The 8,749-nt window shown below is 34.6% G+C and overlaps 1 pseudogene; it reads right to left on the reverse strand.

The window, feature by feature from the left end:
* Positions 1 to 6,949: 6,949 nt before the first annotated feature.
* On the reverse strand, positions 6,950 to 7,768 carry LOC129136586 (transcription initiation factor TFIID subunit 9-like; annotated as a pseudogene).
* Positions 7,769 to 8,749: the final 981 nt, after the last annotated feature.

The raw sequence follows: 8,749 nt of genomic DNA on the forward strand, positions 1-8,749 counted from the left end.
ACTTGTTTAAATTCTCATTTACCACCAAAAATATTTGCTGATGAAATCATTTAATCAAAAATATTTAAATGTAAATTACCTAAATTATAATAATAATTAAGCACACTTGAGTATATAGCCTATATTAAGCTGAAATGAAAACCAATTCCTGTGCATATTAATACATTTATATTTTTCATGTTGAAAAAACTGAAAACTAATGATTTTTAATCAAGGCATAATGGCAACTCAGGGTAGGACTAATTTGCATAGGTATATCATTTGATTTGAGTATAAAATCTGAAAATGAACATATCAAATACAGTAAAATTAAATGTTATTCTACATTAAGGACAAGCAATGGAAAGTTCCTGGCTTGAGAATTCCAACTGTAGGGGGACAAAATAGCATGAAAACAATAGACACAAAGAAAGAGAAACAATTCACCAAGATATCCAACTAGGAACTTACCTAGAGGAAAAATTCAGAAGAACACATGAAGTGTATATCAAGAACCTGCCTCCATTTTTTAATTGATAATATATTAACTGTTATTATTAGCTATTAACAATCTGCTACATGTAAGACATATTAACTACAAATGCTTCATACCTCAAGGAAATCAATGAAAAACATAGGACGGACAATGAAAGACATTGGAATAAGCTTAAAGTTAAAGCTAAGAAAATAAACAGAGGGGAAAAAAATGTTGGTTTTCAAAGCCAGAAGCTAGCAGCTGGGCTATAATGGTGCGACTAAACATTACCCGAGCAAAGAATCTACAAGCAGTTAGAAAACATTACTCTATGGCTGTGGTGGAACAAGAGAAAGTAGGACTTCTCAGAATCATACATGAATACAATACTAAGATAAAGACCCTGTGTCTCTAGAAAACCAATCAAACATCCCCTCACCAGGCTAACAGGAGTGACTACCACCTCTTTACCAATGACAACCCAAGAGCTACATTTTCTTCCCATCTCCTAGAAACAAACAAGCAAGCAAAGATAACTGGTAGTTACATTTGCCTTGCATTCTGACAGCACTCAAACTGCAACCAAACAGAACCCAGGCAGCTGAAAAGTCTTAATGTCCCTGTTAACAGTGACAAATAAACAAATACCAAGTTATCCTCAGTTGGCATTGAGAGATGGAGAGATTGACCCCTGAATTTAGGGGCTGGGTTGGCGACTTGAAGTTTCATTGTTCTTCTGCAGTCCTGACATTCCCAGAGAGCTTGGGCTCTCTAGGTGGTCAGGGGGTCCTAGACAAGTCTTGGCAAACACACATGGGCAACTGCTGTATGTCCTTGGAACTATACAAAGCCCTTTACTTGCTCATTCCATTCTTCAGGACAACTGTATTAGCTTAGTGTTAATATATCCCCATGTAATATATGAAATCTGGGTTTTAGGTTAATCCTTTCCCAAAGCCAGGAAGCCAATTTGTGATGAAGCCACAGTAAACAGAGGTTTTAGGGCAGCTTCCAAAGCACTGCTGGAGCCCAGCCCACAAAGGAGAGATGTAGGAATCGTGAGACGAGTCTCTCAGGCATAAGAGACTGAGAAAACTCTCAGAATTCCAGACACCTATGCTAGAAGCTCATCTGCAAGGTAACATATTTAATTTGTGTCCTGTGGAAGGCATGGAGAAAGAATTTAGTGGTGTCTGGTGGTTTTACTTCTAGGAAGTTTGAAGGAGACTCTTATACTCCTCCTGAAATGTGACTGACCCCCAGAGTGCACTGGGTGGGGGCTCTCCCACAAATGTCCTGCTAGTCACTCATTCATTGCCCAAAAGGTTAATGTGTGCCAACTAGATGGTAAGTATTAGATGCTGGGGATAGGACAGTGAGTAAAATAGACCATTTCCTCAGAGAAAAACATTAACTCACAAGTTACAACACAGTGATATGAGCCGGGACTAAGGCATTCCTTACACATTCCATTACACGGATCCCAACTTGGGAGAGCCAAGGGGAGCTCCCAGAGACACCTTTTTCATTATAAAAGGAAAGTAGAAAGGAGAAGGATGTTGAAGTATTTTTGAAGGTATAATGAACATTTTCCATCTGATGGATTCTAGTTCCTCTGTGAAGTTGGTGTATAGCACTTCTGTGCAGGGGCAGGGAGGAGGTGGTCAACATTTATGGGAAGTGGAGATTTGAAATACTTTTGAATAGGAAGAACGTAGGCCAAAGAAAAAATCATGTAATCTTTATGGGCCTATGATCTTTGCTTATTTGGTACACTTATCTATTCCATGTGCTGCAGTTTTACCTAACATATAGTAGGCACTTAATAAATAAGTGTAGGATAAATGAATGATTTTCAGGTGGCTTCTGAGTTGACCATCAATTCTACAGTATGTATGTATGGTGACATCCATATGCAACATAGCTTAATAGGATTCAGTTACTTACAAGAAAACAGGGCTTGCAAAAGCAAAGAGATGTGTTTCTGCCAGGGCAGAAAGTGATGGAAGGAGATAAGATGGAGTGTTTAAAATAGTCGGTTTTATGACAGACCTTGAAGTCTATTATAATGACAGGGAGAAAATGAGAGCAAGTTTTTACATCATGTGTTTAAGCCCATGTACCACTCACACAGATTTTACTTTGAAGCAGGGGGTAAATAAGGCCCACAGTGGCCTTGCTGTGAGCACCACCTGCCTAAGAAATGCTGCCTCCCTATGTAGAGTATGTCCCAGGAAGGAGGTAAAGACAAGGTGTTAGACTGCTTAATTTTCATACAAATTAAGCTGAGATGTGGGGAGCAGTGCCCATTCACTCAGCCTTTCTAAAGAGGGGGACTGTGACAGTTATCATCCACCAAGAAACTCAAGGTAAAAGATTTACTCCCAACATCCTGAACTCCAGACCTAGCCATCACAAAACTTTCACTTTCCATGTTTGTGATACATAAAGCTACTCATCCTTTGCCTTTTCTGAAGACTAGGTAGAGAGAGGCATGAGACTTCACATCCAACCCTTTCAGATTTCACCAATGATTCAAATCCCACGTCATACTTTATAAAATACTAAAAAAGACTATATAGTCTACCCAATTAAAATTACTATACCTTCAGCACATATCTGTAAATTCTAATAAGCAAAGTAACTTTTTTCCTTAAGGGCAATTACTGACTTTAAAAGACATTCTGAATGAAATGTTATCAAACCGAAAAAACTGCTACAAGACTGTAAAACTATGAACCACATGTTAAACAAAGAATAATTATCTCTTTTGGTATTCTCTGACATTAGGAATTGTCTGGAAGACACCTATGAAAAAATTCTATATTATAGATGTCAACATAAAAATTGAAATAAATGTAACTTGCAATTCATATTTTACCCAGGTACTGTCCTGATGCAAATTATGCTTAGGTATTCCAATCAAAATGCTGCATTAAATTCTGAACATTATATTTAAACAAAGATAATAACAAAACCAGGATTGAGTTGGAGAAATGTCAGAATAGGGATGAATCTGAAAACCAGGTCAGATGAAAAATGGTAGAAGGAACATTCAAAGGGTTCTTGGAAAAGAAAGTATTCAAGAGAATATGCCATAAATCTGAACTTGTTCTAGTGGCAAGAATAAATAGATTTACTTTTCTGTGTAACTCCAAAGAAAAATAATAACTACAATGGAATAAAGTTATTAAGAAACATATTTTGGTTTCAACCATAGAAAATCCTAAAGAAAGTTAAATAGTTTGGTTTGAGATGGCTTCACAGATAACTTATATTTCACCTTCTGGTAGCCAAAATCTAAGGGTCTACAAATCAAAGAGAGTTTATGAAACACAGTGAGAAAATAGTTACTTGTTACTCTTACTAATAAAGCATACGTTTTTTGCATTTTGCAAACAATTCATTGTTTTAGAATTTTTAATCATTTTGAAAGAATATATTTTTCTCCAGTTTTCTCAACAAGGAAACTTACGCAATTTTTGTGAGAGAAGATACTAAAGAAAATCCAGGATGATTGGACAGTGCTAACTCCATCAATACCCTTTTCTCATAGATAGGCACCATGAAATGAATAAACAAAAATTTAAAATATCTCTTATTTATTTTATAATGCCAATTTTAAAAATTCGGTATGAATTATTCAATAAAATATATCTTTTTACTTGTGGAATTTAAAATATGTGGTTCTTGTCTATTTCAGAAATGGAAAGAATTCATTCCTGAAGTAGCTGTAAGATAAGTACCTAGGCCTTGGAAGGCTCCCAAATTTAACTCTATATCATGTGTACTGCATAGAAGAAAGGCAGTTCATTTTCTAAATAGTTGGATGGGAGCCAAAAGCTTTTATAAGGAAGTAAATTTTGCTCTTTGCTATAATAAAGGAGGCAAGTATGCTTAAATGGACCATAAAAATAAAGGTGATTGAGCCAGGTCAGTGGTTCCCACCTGTAATTCCAGTTATTCAGAAAACTGAGGCAGGAGGATGGCTTGAGCACAGGAGTTAGAGACCAGCCTGGGCAACAGAGTGAGACCCCATCTCTAAATAAATAAATAAAAATGATTGACTTCAGTATCATTAGTTAGCCATTTATTTTGGCTTCACTTTATTGAATAAAAATAACACGAAAGAAATAGTTCTCAAAGGATAAACAATGACTATCCATACATCCACACATACAGGTTTATTTTTTGAGTTCAGGCGTAGAATAAAGAACTCCAGAGGATCAATGATCATGGGCCAACAGCAAAAGAAGAAAATTGAACTATGCTGAAAGAATACAGAAAATCAATTTTTGAAAACAAAAAATATACAAATTTTGAAATTAAGGACATATTTCAGGAAACAGTACATACTCAATTTCAACTGTGGAATTTTTTTCTTAAATCATTTCTGAGACTGGCTGTCAAAACTATTTAAATTGCTTGCATCAGAAATTGTTCTGATCTTCAGCCTGAAAAGAAAATCTACCTTTGTGAAATTAGATATTCTATCAACAGTAATCATTATACAAAACACAAACCATCTTTTATATAATAGAATAAATATTCAAATATAAATAGACATAAATCTTAAAATATTTGAATAGAAAAATAATACAGGTTGACGAAAGCTTTGAGGACTTTTATGCAAATCTAACTTTGGACCCGGTCTAGGGCTTATTAATTTCTTTTTAGGATTCATTTGACGAACATTACTTGAGTCTGAATTAGCAAGAAAAGTAAGATATTTTAAACAGTTAGGGTTATTTTTTGAGCTTCAAAGCAGGCAGTGCATGTGAGGGTGTCATGAGGTGCTTGTAATTGGACAGCCATCAGGAACTAAAATAAAAGCTGTCTTGATTGATTTCCAATTTACAAGCTCACTGCATTAGCTAATAATTTCCACTCACTCTCTGAAACATACTTATTAATTTTCATAGCATTTGAAACAGTTTTGTTTAATAGACTCCTGTCTACTGTGCCCCAACAATTCTGCACATCTGAAGTTCAACCATATGCTTAAAGTGGTTTCTGTTGTCCCTCTAACCTACTTTTACTCCTGTACTTCACTTTTACAAGTACAGAATGTAATTATTATGTAAGTTAATAAAGTAAAGCAGCATATTGTAAGAAAGCCTTTTTCTATGAAATTTAATTCCAATGCTTTGGAAATGCTTGACAAAGACACATTACAATCTTGCAATTAAACTAATTAAGTGTAAAACTACATGCGGTGTTTGGTTTTTTTGTCCTTGCAATAGTTTACTGAGAATGATGATTTCCAATTTCATCCATGTCCCTAAAAAGGACATGAACTCTTCATTTTTATGGCTGCATAGTATTCCGTGGTGTATATGTGCCACATTTTCTTAATCCAGTCTATCATTGTTGGACATTTGGGTTGGTTAAAGTATAATAAAAAAAAAAAAAAACTACAAAGGATGGGCGAACATTACGTTTAAAATGTAGAAAAATTCTTTATTCAGTTTACCTCACAAGAGTGTTTAAGTTCTTGTTCCATTAAAAAAATTAAACTGTAAATTACAAATAATATATTATATATGTAGTTTATTCAAGAAATACAACAATAAACTCCAATTAGCAGACCTATACACACAGAAGAAACTTTGGCATTCTATTAAAGAATAAGGATAATAAGTATAGATTTATATTGAGTAAAATTAGAATCTTCATATATAAATATATATTTATAAAAATGAGTATATATTCATTTTTAATGCTTTCCTGATATAACCAAAGTTTCAATTACTATTTCTTCCATATCTTGTAAAATAAAAGGGCTTTCTTCTGCCATACTAGTCTCTACTTATCTTTGGAATGAAATAATCACTTGCTCTTGCTCCTCTCTCTTTCTTTTTCAGTTTTTAAAAAAAATCTGCATTACTTATCTATTTATTTAATTTACTTATTTTTGGATGAATAACTTTATGTTTTTACACTTAAAGGCTGATGAAAAACCATTACTAATCTGATTAAAGAAATTCCAGCACTTCAGTTGAAAAGTATGGTAGGCCAGGCGTGGTAGCTTACACCTGTAATCCCAGTATTTTGGGAGGCCAAGTTGGTTGCATCATCTGAGGTCAGGAGTTTGAGACCAGCCTGGCCAAGAAGGCAAAACCCCATCTCTAATGAAAATACAAAAATTAGCTGGGCATGGTGGCATGCACCTGTACTCCCAGCTACTTGAGAGGCTGAGACGGGAAGATCACTTGAACCCAGGAGACAGAGGTTGCAGTGAACCAAGATTGCACCTGCACTCCAGCCTGGGTGACAGAGCAAGACTTCGTCTCAAAAAATAAATAAATAAATAAAAAAGAAAGAAAGAAAGAAAAGAAAGGAAAAAAAAGTAGGGAAGTAGGGTAACACTAAACTTACTCATTAAATATTATTTAAGTGTTCTAAAGCACAACGTGAAAACATCCAGTATGAGTGTTGAATTTCAGTACAATGAATTCAAGACTAGATGTACATGTTACGTGCATCAAGGCTAGATTACAAATTACCATAGTTGTAGTTGTCATTATTATCATTATCATCTTCTTAATGCTTCCTTTTAAATGGACTTGATGATCCATTGGCAATATTTTGTGGTGACTCCATATTAGTGGTAATAAGAATGCTTTTGGACCTAAATAATGATTGATTAATTGGAACACTCTTTACTGATGATGTTGCAGAAATTGATGCTTTTATAGCTGGAGTCTGTGAAGCAGAAAGCTGTACTGTAAACCTTTTTCACTGTGAGGGACATTGAAGTCCATACTTTAGTTAAAACAGACATGATTTGTGGGGTGGTTGCACCTAATGTAAGATTACTTGGTCTGCTAGTAACTGAACCAATGCTTAACCATGGAATTGTTACTCTTCCTGCAGAAGTAGAAATCTTTTTCTGTAAAGACTTAAGCCTATAGTTTGAAGCGATTAACCAATGTCTGTTAGGATATTGAATTAGGATCTAAATATGGCTTGATTAATGGCAAAGGAGTTTAATTTCTTTGACTTGCAATATCTAACAGAAAAGCTCTTAGGGGAGAAGAGGTATTAATAAAAAACCTGTTGGTTGGTCAGCTGGTCAGTGCAACACTGCATTGCCAATCGCATATCATCTGCATCAACAGTAGCTTTCTTAGACTGGCTTAAGTAAATTTTTGTCTCATCTAAAATTGTAGTCACATACCAGAAGTCAAACTCCAACATCTGATTTATAACTCTAAGTTCATACTTTGTAATCCTCATATCCTTCAGTATTTGTGCCATTATCTGTGTATCTTCCCACATGCTCTTGGGAGAGGGCATCTTGTCAGACTCCATGATACCTCATGATGAGACTTCCCCAGCTAAATCACTCACATTAATGTATTCCATTTCTGATCTTGATGCAAGTTCTTTGCCTAGTGTTGTTTTTCCAGACCCTGGTGTAACGTGAAGGCTCCCAGTGTCTTGCCTCCTGCCTTATTTTTAATTAATTTAAAATTATTTTTAATTGACAAATAAAAATTGTATTAATATTGATATAACCACAATGGAAGGCAATTTAGCAAAAGTTGTCAAATCATACATGTTTTGATTGGCAATTCAGGTTCCAATAATTTAACCAATAAGAAACTCCTATGTACTTGTCCTGTACAATGTGATGTTTTGAAATATGTACGCATTCTGGAATCACTAAATTGAGCTAATTAACATAGGCATTACCTCAGTAATATTGTTTTATGGTGAGAGCACAAAATCTACTCAATTATTTTAAAAACCACACTGCATTATTGTTAATTATAGTCACCATGTTATACAATATATGTTCAAAACTTATTCTTCTTATATAACTGAAATTCATACCCTCTGACCACCAGCATTTCCTGTACCACACCCAACCTTTCCCAGCACCGGGTAATCACCATCCTACTCTCTGCTTCTGTAAATTCAACTATCATAAATGCCACGTATAAGCAAGATCATGCAAAATTTATCTTTTGGTGCTAACATAATGTCTTCAAGGTACATACATCCATGTTGTCCTAAACAGGATTACGTTCTTTTTAAAGGATGAATAATATTCCTCTGGATACATATACAACACTTTCTTTATCCTTTCATCCTTTAATGAATACTTAGGTGGAATCTATATATTGGCTACTGTGAATAGTGCTGCAATAAACTTAGGAGTGCAGATATATTCAATATCCTGATTTTATTTCCTTTAAACTTATATACCCAGTGGTGAGAATACGGGATTATATTGTAGTTCTATTTTTAATTTTTTAAGGAAACTCCACATTGTTTACTCAATGGCTA

The sequence above is a fragment of the Pan troglodytes genome, chromosome 10 (assembly GCF_028858775.2).
Source record: "Pan troglodytes isolate AG18354 chromosome 10, NHGRI_mPanTro3-v2.0_pri, whole genome shotgun sequence".
Lineage (NCBI taxonomy): Eukaryota > Metazoa > Chordata > Mammalia > Primates > Hominidae > Pan > Pan troglodytes.